Source organism: Choloepus didactylus, chromosome 3 (genome assembly GCF_015220235.1).
Source record: "Choloepus didactylus isolate mChoDid1 chromosome 3, mChoDid1.pri, whole genome shotgun sequence".
Classification (NCBI taxonomy): domain Eukaryota; kingdom Metazoa; phylum Chordata; class Mammalia; order Pilosa; family Megalonychidae; genus Choloepus; species Choloepus didactylus.
Window position 1 is genome coordinate 201,034,415 of NC_051309.1, and position 26,239 is coordinate 201,060,653.

The 26,239-nt window shown below is 37.1% G+C and overlaps 1 protein-coding gene across 2 annotated transcripts in view; it reads left to right on the forward strand.

Annotated features, from left to right (window-relative positions):
* SNX25 (sorting nexin 25) overlaps window positions 1–26,239 on the forward strand; it is a 180,726-nt gene that overhangs the window by 27,414 nt on the left and 127,073 nt on the right. The window lies entirely within an intron of this gene.

The window sequence follows — 26,239 nt, forward strand, 5'->3', positions numbered from 1 at the left end:
GTGAGGTTGGAGATGGAGAATTTGGTGACATCCACTGGCATAGTTTCAAAAGTTTTGTAGGGAGACCAGTTAGCTCCTGAGGTGAAGCAGTGGAGTCAGACCCTGGACGTGATGTGGCAGCAGGTGAGGGTGCAAGAATGTTTGCTATGAGTTGTTCGGTTATCAGCTGTGGTATCTAAGCCAAGTAAGGAAGTGCGGCCAGGAGAGAGCTGAGGGTGTGGAGAAAAGGGGTCAAAGGCATTGAAAGTGTCCCAACTGTCATGCCAAAGCTTGTGGTGTGGCCAGGAGAATGGGTGACCAAAGTGGAGTGGAGATGAGGGTTGCTGGAGTTGAGGAGGTTAAGGAACTTTGTGGATGTCATCTGTCCTGATGTTCCACATTGTTTGACTTCTCTTTTGACTGAAGGAATTGCCTCCAGAAGTTCTCTGGTAAAATGTTGCCAGGGAAGACGATTGTATTACACATAATTAAATCAGAAGGAAGGGAGAGGCTAGAAGCAGGTGGAATTGGGGGTTGCTGCCTCTTGACTGTTTTGCCCAAGGCTGGCTCTGCCTATCCCGGAGTCTTTCAGGGCATTTGCTTTAAATGCTTCTCCAAAGCAGTTTTACTGATTAAATGCAATAGAAGTTACTTATCAGGAAATAGAGTTGTTTTTCTTCTTTAGAGGAGTGTGTTTTAACCATATTAAGTTTCCAAGAATGGTTTTCTTCAGTGCCTGTACACATTGTAGGTCATTCTAGGAATACAAATAATTTTAGATTCAAGCACTGTATTGAAAAATGCCTCTCATTAACTGATTTTTTTTTTTTTTTTTTAAAAGATAATTGACATTTTTATTTTTGAAATTGATATCTTACATTATTATGGACATTTTTCTTTTTTTTTTTTTTTTTTTTTTTGTTTTTTTTTGTTTTTTTTTTTTGTTTTTTTTTTTTTTTTTTTTTTTTTTTAAATCATCATTTTATTGAGATATATTCACATACCACGCAGTCATACAAAACAAATTGTACTTTCGATTGTTTACAGTACCATTACATAGTTGTACATTCATCACCTAAATCAATCCCTGACACCTTCATTAGCACACACACAAAAATAACAAGAATAATAATTAGAGTGAAAAAGAGCAATTGAAGTAAAAAAGAACACTGGGTACCTTTGTCTGTTTGTTTCCTTCCCCTACTTTTCTACACATCCATCCATAAACTAGACAAAGTGGTGTTTGGTCCTTATGGCTTTCCCAATCCCATTGTCACCCCTCATAAGCTACACTTTTATACAACTGTCCTCGAGATTCATGGGTTCTGGGTTGTAGTTTGATAGCTTCAGGTATCCACCACCAGCTACCCCAATTCTTTAGAACCTAAAAAGGGTTGTCTAAAGTGTGCATAAGAGTGCCCACCAGAGTGACCTCTCGGCTCCTTTTGGAATCTCTCTGCCACTGAAGCTTATTTCATTTCCTTTCACATCCCCCTTTTGGTCAAGAAGATGCTCTCCGTCCCACGGTGCCAGGTCTACATTCCTCCCTGGGAGTCACATTCCACGTTGCCAGGGAGATTCACTTCCCTGGGTGTCTGATCCCACGTAGTGGGGAGGGCAGCGATTTCACCTTTCAAGTTGGCTTAGCCAGAGAGAGAGGGCCACATCTGAGCAACAAAGAGGCATTCAGGAGGAGACTCTTAGGCACAAATACAGGGAGGCCTAGCCTCTCCTTTGCAGCAACCGTCTTCCCAAGGGTAAAACTTATGGTAGAGGGCTCAACCCATCAAACCACCAGTCCCCTGTGTCTGTGGTCATGTTAGCAACCATGGAGGTGGGGTAGGCGAATACCCCTGCATTCTCCACAGGCTCCTCAAGGGGGCACTACATCTTTTTTTTTTTTTTTTTTCCCCTTGTTTGTCTTTTTTCTTTTCTTTTTTTTTTTTTTTTTTTTTTTAACTTTCCCTTCTTTTTTCAAATCACCTGTATGAAAAAAAAAGTTAAAAAGAAAACAAACATACAATAAAAGAGCATTTCAAAGAGACCCTAGCAAGGGAGTAAGAAAAAGACAACTAACCTAAGATAACTGCTTAACTTCCAACATGTTCCTACTTTACCCCAAGAAAGTTACATAATATAGCAACATTTCAGTGAACTTGTTCCTACTACAACCATCAGAAATTAACAGACCATAGTCATTTCTGGGCATCCCCAGAACGTTAAATAGCTTATCTGTTCTTCCTGGATTATTGTTCCCCCTTCCTTAATTGCTCTCTACTGCTAGTTCCCCTACATTCTACATTATAAACCATTTGTTTTACATTTTTCAAAGTTCACATTAGTGGTAGCATATAATATTTCTCTTTTTGTGCCTGGCTTATTTCGCTCAGCATTATGTCTTCAAGGTTCATCCATGTTGTCATATGTTTCACCAGATCGTTCCTTCTTACTGCCGCGTAGTATTCCATCGTGTGTATATACCACATTTTATTTATCCACTCATCTGTTGAAGGACATTTGGGTTGTTTCCATCTCTTGGCAATTGTGAATAATGCTGCTATGAACATTGGCGTGCAGATATCTGTTCGTGTCACTGCTTTCCGATCTTCCGGGTATATACCGAGGAGTGCAATCGCTGGATCGAATGGTAGCTCTATATCTAGTTTTCTAAGGAACTGCCAGACTGACTTCCAGAGTGGCTGAACCATTATACAGTCCCACCAACAATGAATAAGAGTTCCAATTGCTCCACATCCCCTCCAGCATTTGTAGTTTCCTGTTTGTTTAATGGCAGCCATTCTAACCGGTGTTAGATGGTATCTCATTGTGGTCTTAATTTGCATCTCTCTAATAGCTAGTGAAGCTGAACATTTTTTCATGTGTTTCTTGGCCATTTGTATTTCCTCTTCAGAGAACTGTCTTTTCATATCTTTTGCCCATTTTATAATTGGGATGTCTGTACTATTGTCATTGAGTTGTAGGATTTCTTTGTATATGCAAGATATCAGTCTTTTGTCAGATACATGGTTTCCAAAAATTTTTTCCCATTGAGTTGGCTGCCTCTTTACCTTTTTGAGAAATTCCTTTGAGGTGCAGAAACTTCTAAGCTTGAGGAGTTCCCATTTATCTATTTTCTCTTTTGTTGCTTGTGCTTTGGGTGTAAAGTCTAGGAAGTGGCCTCCTAATACAAGGTCTTGAAGATGTTTTCCTACATTATCTTCTAGGAGTTTTATGGTACTTTCTTTTATATTGAGATCTTTGGTCCATTTTGAGTTAATTTTTGTGTAGGGGGTGAGGTAGGGGTCCTCTTTCATTCTTTTGGATATGGATATCCAACTCTCCCAGCCCCATTTGTTGAAAAGACCATTATGGCTCAGTTCGGTGACTTTGGGGGCCTTATCAAAGATCAGTCGGCCATAGATCTGAGGGTCTATCTCTGAATTCTCAATTCGATTCCATTGATCTATATGTCTATCTTTGTGCCAGTACCATGCTGTCTTGGCAACTGTGGCTTTATAATAAGCTTCAAAGTCAGGGAGTGTAAGTCCTCCCACTTCGTTTTTCTTTTTTAGAGTGTCTTTAGCAATTCGAGGCATCTTCCCTTTCCAAATGAATTTGATAACTAGCTTTTCCAAGTCTGCAAAGTAGGTTGTTGGAATTTTGATTGGGATTGCATTGAATCTGTAGATGAGTTTGGGTAGAATTGACATCTTAATGACATTTAGCCTTCCTATCCATGAACATGGAATATTTTTCCATCTTTTAAGGTCCCCTTCTATTTCTTTTAGTAGAGTTATGTAGTTTTCTTTGTATAGGTCTTTTACATCTTTGGTTAAGTTGATTCCTAGGTACTTGATTTTTTTAGTTGCTATTGAAAATGGTATCTTTTTCTTGAGTGTCTCTTCAGTTTGTTCATTTCTAGCATATAGAAACATTACTGACTTATGTGCATTAATCTTGTATCCCGCTACTTTGCTAAATTTGTTTATTAGCTCTAGTAGGTGTATCGTTGATTTCTCAGGGTTTTCTAGATATAAGATCATATCATCTGCAAACAATGACAGTTTTACTTCTTCTTTTCCAATTTGGATGCCTTTTATTTCTTTGTCTTGCCGGATTGCCCTGGCTAGCACTTCCAGCACAATGTTGAATAACAGTGGTGACAGCGGGCATCCTTGTCTTGTTCCTGATCTTAGAGGGAAGGCTTTCAGTCTCTCACCATTGAGTACTATGCTGGCTGTGGGTTTTTCATATATGCTCTTTATCATGTTGAGGAAGTTTCCTTCAATTCCTACCTTTTGAAGTGTTTTTATCAAAAAGGGATGTTGGATTTTGTCAAATGCTTTTTCAGCATCTATTGAGATGATCAATTGATTTTTCCCTTTCGAGTTTTTAATGTGTTGTAATACATTGATTGTTTTTCTTATGTTGAACCATCCTTGCATGCCTGGAATGAACCCCACTTGGTCATGGTGTATGATTTTTTTAATGTGTCTTTGGATTCGATTTGCAAGTATTTTGTTGAGGATTTTTGCATCTATATTCATTAGGGAGATTGGCCGGTAGTTTTCCTTTTTTGTAGCATCTTTGCCTGGTTTTGGTATTAGATTGATGTTAGCTTCATAAAATGAGTTAGGTAGTGTTCCATTTTTTTCAATGTTTTGAAAGAGTTTGAGTAAGATTGGTGTCAGTTCTTTCTGGAAAGTTTGGTAGAATTCCCCTGTGAAGCCATCTGGCCCTGGGCATTTATTTGTGGGAAGATTTTTGATGACTGATTGGATCTCTTTGCTTGTGATGGGTTGGTTGAGGTCTTCTATTTCTTCTCTGGTCAGTCTAGGTTGTTCATATGTTTCCAGGAAATTGTCCATTTCTTCTACATTATCCAGTTTGTTGCCATACAGTTGTTCATAATATCCTCTTATAATTTTTTTAATTTCTTCAGGATCTGCAGTTATGTCACCTTTTTCATTCATTATTTTGTTTATATGGGTCTTCTCTCTTTTTGATTTTGTCAGTCTAGCTAGGGGCTTGTCAATCTTGTTGATCTTCTCAAAGAACCAACTTTTGGTGATATTTATCCTTTCTATTGTTTTTTTGTTCTCTATGTCATTTATTTCTGCTTTAATCCTTGTTATTTCTTTTCTTGTACTTGGTTTAGGATTGGTTTGCTGTTCATTTTCTAGCTTCTTCAGTTGATCCATTAGTTCTTTGATTTTGGCTCTTTCTTCCTTTTTAATATATGCGTTTAGTGCTATAAATTTCCCCCTTAGCACTGCTTTTGCTGCATCCCATAGGTTTTGGTATGTTGTGTTCTCATTTTCATTCGTCTCTATATATTTAGCAATTTCTCTTGCTATTTCTTCTTTAACCCACTGATTGTTTAGGAGTGTGTTGTTTAACCTCCAGGTATTTGTGAATTTTCTAAGTCTCTGATGGTTATTGACTTCTAATTGTATTCCATTGTGGTCAGAGAATGTGCTTTGAATAATTTCAATCTTTTTAAATTTATTGAGGCTTGTTTTATGTCCCAGCATATGATCTATTCTGGAGAAAGTTCCGTGAGCACTAGAAAAGTATGTGTATCCTGGTGATTTGGGATGTAATGTCCTGTAGATGTCTGTTAAATCTAATTCATTTATCAGATTGTTTAGGTTTTCAATTTCCTTATTGGTCTTCTGTCTGGTTGATCTATCTATAGGAGAGAGTGATGTGTTGAAGTCTCCCACAATTATTGTGGAAACATCAATTGCTTCCTTTAGTTTTGCCAATGTTTCTCTCATGTATTTTGTGGCACCTTGATTGGGTGCATAGACATTTACGATTGTTATTTCTTCTTGCTGAATTGCCCCTTTTATTAGTATGTAGTGGCCTTCTTTGTCTCTCAAAACATCCCTGCATTTGAAGTCTATTTTATCTGAGATTAATATTGCTACACCTGCTTTCTTTTGGCTGTAGCTTGCATGAAATATTTTTTTCCATCCTTTCACTTTCAATTTCTTTGTGTCCCTGTGTCTAAGATGAGTCTCTTGTATGCAACATATTGATGGTTCATTTTTTTTGATCCATTCTGCGAATCTATATCTTTTAATTGGGGAGTTTAATCCATTTACATTCAACGTTAAAACCATGAAGGCATTTCTTGAATCGGCCATCTTATCCTTTGGATTATGTTTGCCATATTTTTCCCCTCTCTCTATTAATATCCTTTATTGTACCCATACCGAATCTCTTTAGTACTGAACCTTTCTCCAAGTCTCTCTGTCCTGTCTTTGTTTCTCTGTCTGTAGGGCTCCCTTTAGTATCTCCAGTAGGGCAGGTCTCTTGTTAGCAAATTCTCTCAGCATTTCTTTGTCTGTGAAAAATTTAAGCTCTCCCTCAAATTTGAAGGAGAGCTTTGCTGGATAAAGTATTCTTGGCTGGAAATTCCTCTCTCTCAGAATTTTAAATATATCGTGCCATTGCCTTCTCGCCTCCATGGTGGCTGCTGAGTAGTCACTACTTAGTCTTATGCTGTTTCCTTTGTATGTGGTGAATTGCTTTTCTCTTGCTGCTTTCAGAACTTGCTCCTTCTCTTCTATGTTTGACAGTGTGATCAGTATATGTCTCGGAGTGGGTTTTTTTTGGATTTATTCTATTTGGAGTTCGCTGAGCATTTATGATTTGTGTATTTATGTTGTTTAGAAGATTTGGGAAGTTTTCCCCAACAATTTCTTTGAATACTCTTCCTAGACCTTTACCCTTTTCTTCCCCTTCTGGGACACCAATGAGTCTTATATTCGGACGCTTCATATTATCTATCATATCCCTGAGGTCCATTTCGAGTTTTTCAATTTTTTTCCCCATTCTTTCTTTTATGCTTTCATTTTCCATTCTGTCATCTTCCAGGTCACTGATTCGTTGTTCAACTTCCTCTAGTCTTGTACTATGAGTGTCCAGAATCTTTTTAATTTGGTCAACAGTTTCTTTAATTTCCATAAGATCATCCATTTTTTTATTTAGTCTTGCAATGTCTTCTTTATGCTCTTCTAGGGTCTTCTTGATTTCCTTCATATCCCGTACTAGGGTCTCATTGTTCATCTTTAGTTCTTTGAGTAGCTGCTCTAGGTGTGTCTCTTCTGGTCTTTTGATTTGGGTGCTTGGGCTTGGGTTATCCATATCGTCTGGTTTTTTCATATGCTTTATAATTTTCTGTTGTTTTTGGCCTCGTGGCATTTGCTGTCCTTGATAGGGTTCTTTTAGGGTTTGTAGACCAGTTGAAGTCCTTATCTCTAATTTATCAGATCTACAGCTTCGTGGAGTACACTTTCTCTAACTAACCAGCAGGTGGCGTCCACGAGCCACCTGTTCTCCACAAGCCAGATCTCCCCTGCTTAGCCTTTTTGGTGAGTGGGGGAGTGAGTCTTGTGGGGCCCAATTGGTGTCCCAAGCTTGCGTGTGTAGTTGGTGTTGCCTGCCCTGTATGTGGGGCGTGTTTCTGGGCAGTCGGGGAGGGGGGGTGGCCCTAACAATCAAATCTCCCTGATGATCCTAGAGTTTTAAAGCTACTGCAATAGTCTAATCCTTCAGTTCAGTCCTGCCACAGTTTGTCTCTGCCACTGACCCACAAGTCTTTGGTATTGGCGTATGGCTCCTGAGACTTGCAAGTGGGCCCCTCTTCCAGGCTGTGCACCCCGGGTCCTCTGTTGAGGGATGACTGTGCTATGTCACAGGTGAGTGCCGTCCCCCCAGGGCAGTTCTGGGCTGCTGGGCTGTGTTGGGAGGCTCCCAGTCTGCTCAAATGATGGCTGAATGGGGCTCTGTTAATTCACACTGCTCCCCCTTCCCAGCTCTGGGACATTCAGCTGAGGTTGCAGGGAAGGCTAATGTCCACGCCCAGTTTTGTGGTGTGTGCCTGTTATTTGAAGCACTTCCGTCACACTGGGTTGTCTGGGGCAGTTCTGGGCTATGCGGCTGGCGATGGGCAGGAGTGTTTCCTGTCCACCAGGATGGTGGCTGTGAGCGGACACCCCCCTTTTCTTGGGAAGTTGTGTTGTTTAGTGAATTTTCTCAGCCACTGGATTATTGCCTTTTGTCTCAGAGCTCTCTTAGTTCTGCTCTTGACTTGACGTGCCCAAATTTCAATTCTTTGAAGCTTTCTGTATTGAGCTTCTTAGAGTAATTGTTTTAGAAAAAGCAAAAAGGATTTAAAAAAAAAAAAAAAAAAAAGAAAAAAAAAAAAAAACGGCCCTCCTCAGAGATCTAATGGGTTATTGAAATGCTAATAGACAAAGCAACCAGGGCCATTAAGGAAAGGTGCCCTGGGCAGAGAGATCAGCCTTGCTTCGGGATTTGCATATGCGCCTCAAGGCCTGATCTCCGCCCTTCCCCTTTCTGTGTTCACCAGAACTCCAAAAATCCTCTGCTTTTACTTTGGAGCTTCTCGTGTTGTTTTCCTTCTATGCCCGTCTCCTCTCTGCTGGGCTGGCTGCTCTCAGAGTCTCTGGTGTCTGGCCTCAGTCTATCTATGGTTGGAGTTTGAATCAGTAGAATGAGTTTCCGATGAGAGCAGCCACTGCAATTCTCCCTTCTCCTTCCTGGAGCTGACAGCCCCTCCTCCCCCGGGACTGAGCCTGGCAGGGAGGGGCGCGGGTCCCCTGGCCGCAAAAACTTACAGATTTCGCTGATCTCAGCAGTTCCACGTTTTCATGAGTGTTGTATGAAGTATGCCCAAAGACAGATTGCTCTGTGGTGTCCAGTCTACGCAGTTCCTGGCTTTTTACCTACTTTCCTGGAGGAGTAACTAAAACATACAGCTCACCAGTCTGCCATCTTGCCCCGCCTCCTAACTGATTTTTTTTGCCTTTTAAAATAATTAATGGTTTGTTAATATCATTGTGGAATAGAAATTCTGTAGAGAAAGAGTTGATACCTCCTTCTTTCTTTATGAGAATACAGGTGGAAGTATTTGTCATTTCACCTAAGCAAAGTCTAAGTTATCAGTGGTTCTTTTGTGACTCCCCTCCCAGTTTATGCAGAATGATTGCTATACTCTTTTTTTATCATATTTTTTACTGTAGAATATGACATATATACATAAAAGTGATAGCTTTTCAAGTGCAATTTAACAATAGAGAGCAAATTTCAAAGAATATTTTAGGTTACAATTCCATAGTTTCAGTTATTTCCTTATTATGAAATATAACATATATACAAAAAGGTAATATCTTTCAAAGTATAATTTAACAAGTAGATATATAGGAAATTTCTGAAGTTATCATGCGTTATAGTACCATAGTTTCAGTTATTTCCTTATTGTAAAATATAACATATATACAGAAAGGTATAGTTTTCAAATTACAATTTAACAAGTAGCTATAGAACAAATTTCAAAGAATGCTATGGATTACAGCTCTACTGTTTCAGTTCTTTCCTTCTAACTATTCTAATACTCTAGCAACTAAGAAGAAAATTATATAAAGGTGCAGTATTCATAATCCTTTGTTAAATTCCATCTTGTCTGTTGCTACCCTTCCTCTAATTTAACCACTTTCCCAGTCTTCAGGTATGTCTAGGCAGTGTCCACCCTAACCTGTTCATGTTGAAAAGGGGTGTCAACTTTATGAGTTAAAGGGGACATATCTAGTTGATGTTCTTGAAGAGGCTATTGCCTCTGTGTTTTGGGACTTAGCTGACATAGGGGCACTCTGAAGGATATTCAAGTTTCTGACAAACTTAGTGAGTAAAACTTTTATAGAGTCTCAGATGGGGACCTGGGTGTTATTTAAGGTTTTTAGGACTACTGTTCACTTGGGCTTATCATATTGTGGTCATTTAGCATATCTAGGTGAAGCTTGCATAGGAGTAACCTCCAGGACAACCTCCTAACTCTATTTGAGTTCTCTTAGCCACTAAAACCTTATTTTGTTGCCTTTCTTTTCCCCCTTTTGGTCCAAAAGGCATTCTCAATCCCTCAATGCCAGGGTCAGGCTCATTCCTGAAATCCATATCCCATGTCTCCAGGAAGGCTCATTCATCTTAGGGGTCCTGTCCCATGTCAGGGGGAAGGTGATGAATTTATTTGCAGGGTTAGGCTTAGAGAGAGAAAGTCCACATTTGAGCAACAAAAGAGGTTCTCTGGAGGTGACTCCTAGGCACGATTATAAGTGGGCTAAGCCTTCTCTTTACAGCCATAAGTTTCACCTGAGCAAGCCTCAATGCTGAGGGCTTGACTTATAAAGTAGGGGGCTCCTAAGTTCATATATAATATAGCATATGTTATATCCAAGATAATCCAGCCATAGCTCACATTATCTTCACTTACTTGTACAATCCTCATCGTTCTCCGTTTAAACAATTCTCATGACCAAAAACATCTTGTAGCTCGTCAGCCCTTAATTATTTGTCCCTACTATTTGTGTAATACTAGTATATCCCTATTTAATTATAGTCCCTAGTATGCAATGTGTAGGTTTTTCCCGTGTATCCTTCTGTTGTCAACTCTCTGTGTTAGTGTCATGCCTTAGAGGTATATCATGTAAGCACCTATCTATATTTATAGTGCTAATCTGTGGGAAACATGCCTTTAAACAACCCCTTTCATTCCTATTTGCCTTCAATACAGCTCTGATACTTATAATCCCATTAACAAACAATTGTCACCACTATCCATTATCATACCTTTGAATTCACCATTAACATATCTGAACATATTAGATTATCATTCCCTCCACTAGCTACTGTCCATCACTAGGTCCCCAGTATTCTTTTATTATAAATCACTGATTTTACATTGTTCAGATAGTTCATGGAACTGGTAACATACAATATCTCTTTGTTTGTGTCTGAGTTATTTCACTCAGAATTATATCTTCAAGGTTCATCCATGTTGCCATGTTTCAAGACCTTGTTGCTTCTTACTGCTGCCTAGTATTCCATTGTATTTATATACCACATTTTGTTTGTCCACTTGTCTGTCGAAGGATGCTTGGGTTATTTCCATCTCTTGGCAATTGTGAACAATGGTGCTATGAAGATCGGTGTGCAAATTTCTGTTTGTGTCACTGCTTTCAAATCTTCTGGGTATATACCGAGAAGTAGAAATGCCAGATCATAGGGTATTTCAATATCTGGTTTTCTGAGAAACCACCAAACTATCTTCCAGAGTGGCTGTACATTATACAGTCCCACCAGCAATGAATAAGAGTTCCAGTTTCTCTACATTCTCTCCAGCATTTGTAGTTTCCTGTTTGTTTCTTATTGGTGTGAGATGATACCTCATTGTGGTCTTGATTTGCATCTGCCTAATAGTTAGAGAAGATGAACATTTTTTCAGGTGTTTTTTAGCCATTTGTATTTCCTCTTCAGAGAAATGTCTTTTCATATCTTTTGCCCATTTTACAATTGGGCTGTTCGTACTATTGTTGTTGAGTTGTAGGATTTCTTTATATATGCAAGATATTAGTCTCTTATCAGATACATGGTTTCCAAATATTTTCTCCCATTCGGCTGGCTGCCTCTTCACCTTTTTTACAGATCTCTTTGAGGTACAGAAGCTTTTGATTCTGAGGAGTTCCCATTTCTCTATTTTTTCTTTCATTGCTTGTGCTTTGGGTAGAAGGTCTAAGAAGCCACCTCCTAATACTGGGTGTTGAAGATGTTTCCCTACATTATCTTCTAGGAGTTTTATGGTACTTTTTCTTATATTGAGGTCTTTGATCCACTTTGAGTTAACTTTTGTATAGGTTGTGAATTAGGGTTCCCCTTTCATTCTTTTTGTTATAGCTATCCAGTTCTCCCAACTCCAATTGTTAAAGAGACTGTTCTGTCCCAGTTAAGTGGATTTGGGGGCCTTATCAAAAATTGGTTGACCGTATATCTGGGGGTCTCTTTCTGAACTCTCAGTTCTATTCCATTGATCAGTATGTCTATCTTTATGCCAATACCATGCTGTTTTAACCACTGTAACTTCATAGTAGGCTTCAAAGTCTGGAAGTGTAAGTCCTCCCACTTCATTCTTCTTTCTTCTTTCTTCTTTCTTCTTTCTTAGGTTGTTTTTGGCAATTCAAGGCACCTTTCCCTTCCAAATAAATTTGATAACCAGCTTTTCCAAGTCTGCAAAGTAGGTTGTTGGAATTTGGATTGGAATTGTGTTGAATCTGTAGACCACTTTGGGTAGAATTGACGTCTTAGCAGTATTTAGTCTTCTTACCCATGAGCATGGAATACTTTTCCACCTATTTAGGTTCATTTTTATATCTTTAAGTAAAATTTTGTGATTTTCTGAGTAGAGGTCTTTTATGTCCTTGGTTAATTTTATATCTAGGTACTTGATTTTTTTAGTTGCTATTGTGAATGGAATTTTTGTTTTGATTGCCTCTTCAGTTAGGTCATTACTAGTGTATAGGAACATTATCGATTTATGTGTATTAACCTTATTTCCCACCACTCTGCTGAATTTATTTATTAGCTGAAGTAGCTTTGTGTTTGAATTCTCAGGATTTTTCAAATATAAGATCATATCATCTGCAAGTAGTAACAGTTTTACTTCTTCCTTTCCAATTTGGATACCTTTTGTATCTTGATCTTGGCAGATTGCTCTGGCTAGGACTTCTAGCACAATGTTGAATAATAGAGGTGACAGTGGGCATCCTTGTCTTGTTCCTGATCTTAGGGGGAAGGCTTTCAGCCTTTCACCATTTAGAACTATGCTGGCTATGGGTTTTTCATATATGCTCTTAATCATATTGAGGAAGTTTCTTTCAATTCATACTTTTTGAAGTGTTTCTATAAAAAAGGGATGTTGAATTTTATCAAATGCTTTTTTAGTGTCTATCGAGATGTTCATTTGATTTTTCCCTTTTGATTTGTTAATGTCTTAAATTACATTAATTGAATTTCTTTTGTTGAACCATGCTTGCATGCCAGGAATGAAGCCTACTTGGTCGTGGTGTATAATTCTTTTAATGTGCCTTTGGATTTGATTTGCAAGTATTTTGTTTAGGATTTTTGCATCTGTATTCATTAGGGAGATTGGCCTGTAGTTTTCCTTTTTTGTAGTGTCTTTATCTGGTTGTGGTATCAGAGTGATATTAGCTTCATAAGATGAGTTAGGTAGTGTTCTTTTTCTTTAATTTTTGGAAAGAGTTTGAGCAGGAATGGTGTCAATTCTTTTTGGAAACTTGGGTAAAATTCCCCTGTGAAGCCACCTGGCCCTGGGCTTTTATTGGTAGATAGATTTTTTAATGACTCATTGTATCTCACTGCTTGTGATTGGTTTGTTGAGGTCTTCTGTTTCTTCTCGGGTCAGTCTAGGTTGTTCGTGTGTTTCCAGGAAATTGTCAGTTTCCTCTAAATTGTCTGGCTTGTTGGCATTCAGTTGTTCATAGTATCCTTTTTTTAATTTTATTTCTTTGGGATCTGTGGTAATTATCCCCTTCTCATTTCTGATTCTGTTTATTTTAAGTCTTCTCTTTTTTTGACTTTGTCAGTTTAGGTAAGGGTCTGTCAATCTTGTTGATCTTCTCAAAGAAACAACTTGTGGTTTTATTTTATTCTCTCTATTGTTTTTTGTTCTCCAGCTCATTTATTTCTGCTTTAATCGTTATTACTTCTTTTTATCTACTTGCTTTAGGGTTAGTTTGCTGATTGTTCTCTAGCCTCTTCAGTTGTTCAGTTAGGTTTTTAGTTTTAGCTCTTTCTTGCTTTTTGATATATGCATTTAGAGCTATAAATTTGCCTCTCAGTACTGCCTTCATTGCATCCCACAGGTTTTGATATGTTGTGTTCTTGTTTTCATTAGTCTCTAGATATTTACCAATTTCTCTTGCAATTTCTTCTTTGACCCACTGGTTGTTCAGGAGTGTGTTGTTCAACCTCCATATATTTGTGAAAGATCTGGTTCTTTGGTGGTTGTCGATTTCTAGTTGCATTCCATTGTGGTCAGAGAATGTACTTTGAATAATTTGTCTTTTTAAATTCATTAAGACTCTTTTTTGTGCCCCAGCATATGATCTATCCTGGAAAATGTTCCACGGGCACTAGAGAAAAATGTGTATCCTGGTACTTTGGGATGTAATGATCTATATATGCTATTAAGTCTAATTCATTTATCATGTTGTTTAGGTTCTCAGTTTCCTTATTGGTCCTCTGTCTAGTTGTCCTATCTGTAGAAGAGAGTGGTGTATTGAAGTCCCCCACTATTATTGTAGATGTATCAGTTGCTCCCTTCAGTTTAGCCAATGTTTGTCTCATGTAATTTGGAATTCCTTGATTGGATGAGTAAACATTTATAATTTTTATTTCTTCTTGGTGAATTATCCGTTTTATTTGTATATAGTGTCCTTCTTTATCTCTTATGGCATCTTTGCATTTAAAGTCTGTTTTGTCTGATATTAGTATAGCTGCCCCAGCTTTTTTTTGATTGCAGTTTGTGTGGAATTTTTTTTCCATCCCTTCACTTTCACTTTCTTTGTGTCACAGGATCTAAGATGAGTCTCTTGTAAACAGCGTATTGCTGGGTCATATTTTTCAATCCATTCTACCTGCCTGGATCTTTTTTTTTTTTTTCTAACTTCATTTTATTGAGATATATTCACATACCACACAGTCATACAAAACAAATCGTACATTTGATTGTTCACAGTATCATTACATAGTTGTACATTCATCACCTAAATCAATCCCTGACACCTTCATTAGCACACACACAAAAATAACAAGAATAATAATTAAAGTGAAAAAGAGCAATTAAAGTAAAAAAGAACACTGGGTACCTTTGTCTGTTTGTTTGTTTGTTTCCTTCCCCTATTTTTCTACTCATCCATCCATAAAGTAGACAAAGTGGAGTGTGGTCCTTATGGCTTTCCCAATCCCATTGTCACCCCTCATAAGCTACATTTTTATACACTTGTCTTCGAGATTCATGGGTTCTGGGTTGTAGTTTGATAGTTTCAGGTATCCACCACCAGCTACCCCAATTCTTTAGAACCTAAAAAGGGTTGTCTAAATTGTGCGTAAGGGTGCCCACCAGAGTGACCTCTCGGCTCCTTTTGGAATCTCTCTGCTACTGAAGCTTATTTCATTTCCTTTCACATCCCCCTTTTGGTCAAGAAGATGTTCTCCGTCCCACGATGCTGGGTCTACATTCCTCCCTGGGAGTCATATTCCATGTTGCCAGGGAGATTCACTCCCCTGGGTGTCTGATCCCACGTAAGGGGGAGGGCAGTGATTTCACCTTTCAAGTTGGCTTAGCTAGAGAGAGAGGGCCACATCCGAGCAACAAAGAGGCATTCGGGAGGAGGCTCTTAGGCACAATTATAGGGAGGCCTAGCCTCTCCTTTGCAGCAACCGTCTTCCCAAGGGTAAAACCTATGGTAGAGGGCTCAACCCATCAAACCACCAGTTTCCTATGTCTGTGGTCATGTTAGCAACCATCGAGGTGGGGTAGGCCAATACCCGTGCATTCTCCACAGGCTCCTCTGGATCTTTTAATTGAGAGTTTAATCCATTCACATTCAGAGTTCTTACTGTGAAGGGAGCTCTTGAACCAGCCATCTTATACTTTCTTTTTTGTTTTTTTTTTTAAATGCAATTTTATTGAGATATAGTCACATAACATACAATCCTTCAAAGTGTACAATCAGTTGTTCATATATACTTTGATTTTTAATTATTAGACCTATTTTTTCCCTCCCCCTCACTTTTTTTGCTTTAAATTACCCTTACTAATATCTCGTCAGTTCTGTGCTCTTCTCCAGACCTCCCTCTCCATTTTTTTTTTCTCAGCTTCTAGCACTCCCTTTAGTATTTCTTTCAGGGCACGTCTCTTGTTAACAAATTCCCTCAGCGTTTGTTTTTGAAAATTTTAAACTCTCCCTCAATTTTGAGAGAGAGCTTTGCAGAATATAGAATTCTTGGCTGGCAATTTTTCTCTTTTAGTATCTGAAATATGTGATACCAGTGTCTTGCCTCCATGGTGGACAAAAAATGTCCACTTAGTAGTCAGTACTTAGTCTTATATTGTTTCCCTTGTATGGTAAATTGCTTCTCTCTTGCGCTTTCAGAAGTCTCTCCTTCTCTTCATCATTTGACAATCTAATCAGTATATATCTCGGAGTAGGTTTATTTGGATTTATTCTTTTTCAGAGTTTGTTGGGCATCTTTAATATGCATATTTTTGTTGTTTAGAAGGGTTGGGAAGTTTTCCACAACAATTTGTTCGAATACTCTTCCTAGCCCTTAATTCTTCTCTTCCCTTTCTGGAGCACCAATGATTCTTATATTTGTGTGCTTCTTGTTGTCCATCATTTCCCTGAGATCCATTTCAAAATTTTTTTTTCACCATTTGTTCTTTTGTGCTTTCGCTTCCCATCACCCTATCTTCGAGGTCACTAATTCGTTCCTCTGCTTCTTCAAATCTGGTGTTATGTATCTCAAGAATATTTTTAATTTGATCAACAGTATCTTATTTTCATAAGATCCACTATTTTTTAATTTACTCTTTCAAGTTCTTCTTTATGTTCTTTTAGGGTCTTCTTCATGTCTTTTATATCCTGAGCCATGATATTGATATTTGTGTATACTTATTTGATTAATTGTTCCAAATTTTTGTCTCTTCTGGCTTTTTAATTTGTTTGTTTGGCTTGTGCATATCTTCTAAATCCTTCACACCCTAAACTTTCTGAATTAAGAATTTTTGGGGGCAGGATTCTAGAAATCTGTGTTTTAACAAAGTTTCTAAGTGATTCTTGAAAACTGCCAGTTTAGAATGTTTTCAAATATGGATAGAGGCTTTCTGATGTCAATAATGACCAAGAAAGCTCAGAGTCACATTTAGTATTTACATATATTTGTATACCCTCATGCGTAAGTGTGTGTTTCTCAGTTTTTTCTACTCCCAGGTAGAATGATCGCTGCATAAGGGCCTGTCTTAATACCATGTATCTTTTAAGAGGAGGTTTTATTCCTTCAATTTCAGCATATTTATTTTCAGAAGAAATGGAAGAAATAATTTTTATGATCTAGTTCTAGGCTGGGGACAAATAACTTTTACTCACCAGTTAGAGGGGATGTAAAATTCAGCTTCTTTGAGTAGATTCTCCTGAATTGTATTTTAAATTTTATGCAACTAGCACTTTATGACAGTAATTTAGCTCACATATCTGAATGTCTTATGTATGTTATCTGGGCGATTCGACCTGGAGCTCAGCTTTTTGCTTCAAGGAAACTGTGGAAATAGAGAGCTCCCTGAATCAAATTACCAAAGTAATATTTTTCTAACCAAGTATTAAATATTTAATCATTTTTTACTTAGCAGCCAGTCAGCAAATTAAGAAAACCATAGTATGGTTTTCCAGGGCAGTAATGGAGTACAAAACAGGGATTGTTTATGGAGATTTCTGTGCAGAAAGCAATTCTGTGTGGGTCATCTAGTTGTTGAATTCCATGAAGTCTTTGAAACATGGACAACCACTCTGGCTCCTTCATCATTTATATTCAGTGGTTTTAGTGAGAACTCTTATGAAATGAAAATTATTTCTGTAATATACTTCAATATGTAGGAACTTCAAAAGGCTTTAAAAAGGAGCTTACAGATTAATTGTATATTTGAGTAACTTTTCTTCCGTGGCCTGAGCTGGTGGAGAGCAAAATGTGTAGAGGATACAGAATATGAATAGCATTAGAATTCCTAAGCACAGCCTCCCACGTGATATGGCTATTCAGTTCCTTAGTTATGAGCTTCTGTCAAGAATAGACTAAGCCCCTTTAGCAAGAGAATATCATATATTTACCTTTGTCTCTCTAGTGCCCAACTAAGTGCCAGGCATGTCAAGTTCTCAAAAAATGTTAGATGATTTAATGAGTTGATGGAAATGTGATTCATATCATGGAAACCTATAATTTCTCTTATGAACTCAGAATTAAAATAGAAATCAGATTTTTATAGCACAGACCTTTTCAGGAATTTAAAAAGCTAACATAATAATTTTCAATTACCTTTCCTAAGCCAATTTGCTTTTCTTCATTCTTTTTCTCCAACCCTATTATCTGTTCTATACTTGTCAATTTAGGCAAACTACTGTCTTCCTGTGTACTTTCAAGTGCATGTTAGGATTTCAGTTTCCAAATCCATGACTCATTTGAAATATACTTACATTATTTATCTTGCAGTCAACTAGAGTGTGTTTTGTGAGGATCTGCAGACTTGCATCTTTGAAATTAAAATAAACATTTTTCTCACTATGAATGATTCTAACTCTTCCAACAGAATCAGAAAAAGCAGTCCTAAGTATGTTAACCTACCTCAAAGCCTACTTGTATTGATCAGTTAGTAGAGATTTTTCCTTTGTGTTAGTATTCACTTTTTTCTTGGAAAGCAGATTAATAACCAAGAAACATTGCTAAAGGAATCTGTTTGTGCAAGTAAAATCTGAAAGCATGAAAGGTGGTGATACTATTATCAAATAATATAATTACAGTCATTCTTGGGGAAGGAAATTATCATTGTAAAAAATTTTTTGGAACCATAGTAGCAACTTATATTTATATACATCTTAGTTTTTAAAGCACTTTTACATACATTATTCCTTTTGAGGTTTTATCCTTTTGTATAAATAGGGCAGATATTATGTAATTTTAAATTGAACTAAATCTGAGAGGTGTACATGTTCATTGTAACTCAGCAAGTAAATGGCATAGAATCAACTACAGCCTACTTTTTTCTGGCTCTTATTTGTGTCTTCTTGCCACTGTAATATAATGTGTTATGTATGCTTTTACAACAGTAAAATAGGGGAATCGTTTCCTAATGTTGAGCACATTAGAATTTCATATTTGTTCGGAGAAAAGGTCCAACTGATTTCATGCCCGTTTTTTAGGACTGAGTATAAAATAAACTGATGATTATTTTCATTGTAGAAAAACAGATCCCTGATTCATATGTTTGATGCATGCAGGCAATGTTGGCCTTTAGCTTCATCACAACACATAGTTTGATAGATGGTGTAATAAGCTACAGTTGCTATTGATGATTTCATCTACCATTCATCTCTTACCAAGTTCATGTTAGGTAATCTTCTAATAGGGATTTATACTTCTGGAGGCAGACTGGGCTTTGCTTTACCATCTAAGTATCCTGCCCTGCCTGCACACACTGCCTACAGTGTCTGTATTCATTTCCCTGTCTGAGCTCTCACCAGCAGGGGGATCCCTGCATAGAGTTGGGCTCTCGAGGCACATGGTTTAGGATTGGTTGAAGATGCTGGGAAGTGATTTTTCCAGTTTGTCTTCACATAGTTTGTGCTTCAAAGCTAAGATTCTCCAAGTTTGTTTGTTTTTTTTTTCTTCTATTAGTCTTACAGTTTCTTTTCAGCTGGTAAAAGACTCTCCTTGAAGCACAAGAAGATTCTTGAGGCACACAGTTGTTGTTTTTTTTTAACCATCAAAGACATTCATTTATTTTATTTTTAATTTTTACAAGCTAACACACTCCCTTCCCTGCTCCTCCCCATATGTTGGTAACCTCTAATCTGCTTTCTGTCTCTGTGAATTTGCTATTTTTAGTCATCTAGAATAAAATTTGGTTATTTCACTGAGCATACTGTTTTCGAGGTTCTTCCATGTTGCAGCATGTCTCTTCATGCAGCATGAATCTATTGTTTGGTATCCTTTCCTTTCAACCTGCAAAATTCCTCTTTAGCATTTCTTATGGGGCCAATCTAGTGGTGACAAAGTCCCTCAGCTTTTGTTTATCTGGGAATGTCTTAATATCTCCCTAGGTTTTGAAAGACTGTTTTGCTGGATATGGAATTCTTGGGTGACAGTTCTATGCTTTCAGCATTTGTCTTCTCACTGCTTTCTTGCTCCATCCAAGTTTCTGACAAGAAGTTGGCATTTAAGCTTATTGAGAATCCTTTATACATAACGTTGTGCTTCTCTCTTGCAGCTTTCAGAATTCTCTCTTAATCGTTACCATTTGACAGTTGGATTATAATATGGTGCAGCGTGGGTCTATTTCAGTTGATCCTGTTTGGACTTCATGGAGCATCTTGGATATGTATATTCATGTCTTTCATTAAATTTGGGAAATTTTCAGCCATTATTTCTTTGAATATGCTCTCTGCCCAATTCTTTCTTTTCCTTCTGGAACTCCCACAATGTGTATGTGGGCATGCTTGATGGTGTCCCACAGGTCCTCGGTCTCTGTTTACTTTTCTTCATTCTTTCCTCTTTCTGCTTCTCAGACTGAATGATTTCAGTTGCCTTATTTTCAAGTGCATTAATTCTTTCTTCTGACAGCTCCAATTTGCTCTTGAACCCCTCTAGGGAATTTTAAATTTCTATTAATGTAGTCTTCAGCTCTGTTTGGTCCCTTTCCATAATTTTCATTGCTATTGATATTCTCTTTGTGTTCATCTATAATTTCCCTGATTTCCTTTAGTTTCTTGTCCATATTTTCCTTTAGCTTTTGAACATATTTAAGACCATTTTTTAAAAGTCTGTGTCTGGTGTTTTCCAGGTCTGATCCTCTTGGTTTCTAATACTTTAACTTCCTTTGCCTGGGCCATTGCTTCTACTTTCTTTGTATGTTTTGTCATCTTTTGTTGAAACCTGGGCATTTTGATATTTTAACATGTTATCACTGGAATTTAGACTCTGGGGCATCCGTTCCTTAAGCCTGTATCCAGCTAGTGTTATGACAGAGCTTTCCTTGAATGCCAGGAGCTGAGATTTTCTCCATCTCTTCTAACAGCTTTTCCAAGCCCTTATTCAGGTTTTACAGCATTTTCAACATGTTATCATAGTCCCCCCGCTCCCCGGTCAGAATTGACTAATGCTCTACTGGCGACCGAGGTCCAGCTCCACATGAGGCACCCACTGGGTCCTCCCGCAGGGGCGCCAAAGCACACAGTCTGAATGAAGTCAGTTCAAATACCCACTAACTGTATTTTATAGACATTTTAAGTTCTTTTTAGAGTATTTTTGGTGCTACTAGACTTAGGCCAATAGCATTAGAAATGGAAAGATTTTCTATTTCAAATAAAAAGGAGGAGCCTAAATGTACAATATAAGCAAATAGTTAAATTATGGTTCAACCCATAATTCAGTGTATTTAGTCCTTTTGATTACATCAAGATGCTCATGATGTAACATCGAGTGTAAAAAGCAAGATGAAGAACTATGTGTCTATACCCCAATCCCAATTTCTCTAAAAAATGTGTGTGTGTGGCGAAAGTACCAATAATAATAATTTATAATTGTGTTGCCAGACATTATTGCAAATGCTCCATATGTACTAATTCAGTTAATGCTCAAGTCAACCCTAAGAGGTAGGAACTAGTGTTACTTCTCTTTTACAGATGGGGAAATTAAGGCACAGAAAGGTTAGTAAGTTTCCTAAGGTTACATAGCTAGGGAAATATACCAATATATTGACAGTGGTTATTCTGCATGATGGTATTCTGGGTGAATTTAATTCTTTATCTCTATAACATATTATAGAATGTGTCTCTGATGTTTATATAATTGGAAATAGTATTTTAAAAAGAAACTAGCATGTTTGAAATGTAGAAAAGCAGCATTATGAGAAAATTTGTAGGTTTGAATTTTGAAGACTCAACTTTTCTGTCTTATATCTGAAATAGAAATTATACTTAGAGTGAAGAAAGACACAAATACCAGTATTTTATATCAGTACAGTAACCCCAAATAATAACCTCTCAGTATATATGTTTGATAATTTCCTTTTACAAATAAGAAAACCAAGATCTTCTTTATTTCATGATTAAACCTAATAAAGCACAGTCCAGGAAACTAGCTTCTGATCAAACCAGAGTTTGCTTGGATACTAAATACAATACCAGTAATAGAAAGTGAAAAGACACATACACAATTAAACATCTCCAGGAAATGTATACTTTCCTCTCTGTAAGGCTTCAAAGGCAAAAGTATTTCAGGATTCATATATTCTGTTATGTTGTTTCTTACTCTGGTTGCTTAATGTCTCAGTCCTCCTCCCTCACTTTCATTTCCACCATTCCTTTCCCTTTAGAAAACCAGCCACGAAGTCATCCAGTTAACCAACCAACCAGTTAAAACATTTTCAGTTTTATTAGTGATAATAGCTATAATTTGAATGCTACTTTATGCCAGACATTCTGCTATGTGTCTTATGTGAGCCAGTGATGGCAGACTAGATGTCAGTAGGTTGAATGTGTCTCAGTTTGGCCCGAACAGTGTAAGTCCATAGTGTTTGGGGAAAAACACTGAATTAGCTGAAGACATCATTTAAGATGTTTCCATTTTTTTGTTGTTGTTGTTGCAAAAAATCAGAATACCTGGCAGTACTGAGTAGTTGCAAACTCCTTCACTCATATATATTCCTTATCTGGCACTTGTTGTCTTTTTTTTTTTTTTAACTCTGCATCGTTAGATATTTAATCCTCTGAGGTGTCATTAGGCCACCTGAAGTAAGCTAGAGAGGGAAGTGGCTGGGTGAAGGACCCACCCTTACTAAGTGGCAGAGTCCAAGCCTATGCGACTTGGAAGGCTGTGTTCTTTCCACTCAGCTTTTTTGCTTTTATAGTTTTATTTAACATGGCTGCTCAGCTTTTATATTGGGCATGACCCATCTCTCATGTTTACAATCTTTTGTCAGAGTTTTCCTCAAATTAGATGACCTTTCAAGTTTCTTAGTCCCTTCCTGTCTTCTGGAAGAATGATATGCGTGATTCCTTTAGTTCTTTGGCTCTGACTACATTACTTTTTTGAGGCTGAGACAGAACATGATTGGTTTGAAAAGAGCCATAGTTTTGAGAATAACAGAGTTTAAGAGTGAGAATATTAGTCATGGGATCCCAGTAGATGTCAGATGCTGAGAATACTTGGAAAGACTCAGCCATGTGATAGCACCATGTGGTTAATGATGATAATTTGTGTTTGTTTTGGTAAGAAAAATCACTATTTCAATAGCTTTATAGGAAATGACACCCATCTCTCTTCAGCTCTGTAAAACTTTTTCTTTTCAAAAAAAAACAAAATATTAATTATGTATATATTTCTCTCTCTCTCTGTGTGTGTGTGTGTGTGTGTGTGTGTGTGTGTGTGTGTGTGTTTGAAGGAGAGAGGCACTTGTTTAGCCAAGTAGTACGAGTAATAGACATGAAAGGAATTACAAGTTGTAGATTGTCTGATTTAGCCCTATCTGTGCTCCCAAAGGAAATAACACAGTAAGGAACGTCATGTTTAAAAACAATGGACAATGAGGTATATGAATTGGCTGGATTCCAGATAGTTCCTGGTTGTTCAGCTGGTAATGGTGTCAGAGTACCCAGCTTCCCTGCGTTGATTCTCACTGGATGTTCTTTCATCATCATAGGATGCCTTTAGCTCTGGCGCAAAGGCAGTTTGAGTGTATTAGGGCTATAGACGAAAAGCTGGTATTGTTCAGGAGTCAACAGAAAGCTGATATGTGTTCAGGAATAGCTTTATTGATATGATGTCTGCTCTTCTTGATACTGAGGATCTAGTTACTCATAGTAGAGAAAAACCTTTTGAGGTTTTGCTCTGTCGTTGAAAAACATTTTTAAAATGAGCGGTTATATGTTGAAACCTTTCATTTACTCTCTCCAGAGAACTCAACTGAGTGATTAAAAATGATCTTGACAAGTTGGTTCTTAAGCTAGTTTTAAATTCTAAAACAAAGATAGGCTTCATTTATTTTAGGTAAATAAAAAATAAAGTGTATTTTTTACCTGTCATTGGTATTGGCTCATCAAAAGCTTTTATCAGTTAATAGTGTGATATGGATGCTAAAAACTTAAAGCAAAAGCTGAGCAGTCAGACTACGTATGAAGTCCTAATTTCTGGATTGGGATTTTGAAGAATTCTAGCACTTATCCTTTGTTATGATGGGAAAAGTACACACATTTTTCTTTCATCTTTCCTGAAACTGCATTTTAGGAAAGTAGATTGGCAGACAGAAGTAGCCAGATCTGAGGAATGGTCCCTGTGCCAGTGCAGATAGGGAAAATTAGCAAGTCTTTTGGGGAAATCTCTGCTATGTGGAGTTTCTTTATTTGAACCTGTAATTAGAAGGATATTGAAAATGAATTTCAGGAATTCATTCACATTTTGCATTTGGTTAAATTTTAGTGTTTTTTTTTTTTGAAATTTCACTTTGAAATAATGATTAGTAAGTTAAATCTTCAGTGATCTGAAAGAAAGTGTATAGTGGCTAACTTATACTTATGTATGTAATTTAGACATAAGGAGATTCTGGCTTCACAAATATTAGTCTTAAAAAGGAATTTCCATTCAATTATTTTTGACCATGATGCTTTCTTTTTTTTTATTATTATTTTATTTTTTTAATTTACCCGGTTTTGCTTATTTACAGGCTCTCAGACTTTTGGGTATGAGGCAGGGATGATGAACTTTTTTCTGTCTAATAAGGCCCAGTGACCCATGTCGGGGAATATCCAAAACCAGAATGGAAAACTAAAAAAAAATTCTATTTTGCTCTTAAGGAGCCAAAATAGAAAACATTATTCTCATAATCTTTTAAAATTGAGAGCGCAAAGGCCTTATTCAGGTACAGTCAGTAGTGGCAAACATGTTTATATATTGTATCCAAGTGTGGAGTGGAGAGATAAAAGAAATATAACAGGAGGTAGAAGAGCCACAACTAGGGGAAACAAGAAAAATAAAAAGTAAGAATAAAAAATTTAAAAGTTGTAAAGATAGACAACACAAGCACAGAATATAATTAATATGCACGCACTGTCCATCAGTCACTTTGATACTTGCTTCTCCCCCAACCCTTAAAGACAGTTTCCATTTTAAGAACCCAAAGAGGAACTTATCACATAAGTGCTGTTTGGCTTTGGTCTTATCTAATTAGCATTGTGGACTAAAAGTACCCATAACAGGGAAACTGTAATCAGATTATTTGCCAAAGCCTTGAGAAGTTGTGATTGAAATTATTTATCAGTCTAGCCCTCTAAAAATATTTAACTCAAAAAAATTGTCAGAAAATCCATTTTGTTTAAATATCTGCCTGATGTTTAAAAAAGTACTAGAATTAAAAAACTCTTTCCTTTTTTTCTTCAGTGAACTAAATTAAAAAAATTAAAATCTACAGTAAAATATGCTGACCATTTAATTTTACAAAGAGTTACCCTGAGGCTAGAAATGGGTAAAAATTGTTATAATTTTTTCTTTTACACATCAAATGGCTTTTGTTATAATTATTTAAGTTGTTTTTTTTTTATTTCTTGGGAAAGGGTTAACTGTTGTATTAATTTGTGGTATAAAAGAATGTCTTCTTTCTTTGGTGCAACTAACACATCTTAAGGCTTTTAAAGGTATTTCCACTAAGTGTTCTTAAAGCTGTGACTTTTCATTGGTTTGTTTTTAATAAGTGAGCACGAACAAGGATGGTACTCTTGGCATTTGACTAATGGATCGCATGAAACTAAGCCAAGGACTAGAAATTCTCTGTCCCAGTTGGGTGGCCCAGGGCCATGGGAATTGATTGCAGGTGTGCTGGTGTGGCCTGCCTGAGAACAAAATGATTTCCTCATGCTTTATGTTGGATGAGGGTGATAGTAATATTAACCATTTAGGTCTCCTCTCTGACACGGTAATGCTAGGCAAGCACTTAAAATATTTTTCACAAGCAAAAAAAAAAATGCTCTACAATTTGTGAGTATTATTTAGCTTGTTTTTCCCTACAAAATCAATAAGTAGGCCCCAGTTACATTATGTATGCTTTTGATCACTTTGATATGTGATTTAATTTTAAAAAAACAAAGCAAAAACTTTCCTCTTTAATGTAATCTTACTAGCCAGATAGTGGGATTTTGGTTTGCACAGTCTCCCTCTCTCTCTCTCACTCTCTCTCTCTCTCTGTCTCTTTTGGCTGAGCAATTTAGTGAATAAAATTTACCGTTAAATTTTTAAAAAATACTACTTTCAGTCATACAGACGTACATGGAATAAGTGGAATAAGTAGTTAGAATCCTATGCCCCTGCCTAGAGGAAGCCACTTTTAGCAGTTTGCCTGCTTCCAAACATTTTCCCATCATGGAAAACTTTCCATAAAAGTTTATGTATCCCTAACTCATTCTCTTTAATGGCTGCATTACATTCTAAAGTATGAATGCACCATAATTTAATTGTTTGACTATTGATAAACGGGTTATTTATCCATTTTTGTGTGTGTTGTTTAGCAGTGTTTTTATTTCTGATACATACACTTTTTTGCATATCTGTATTTCTCTTG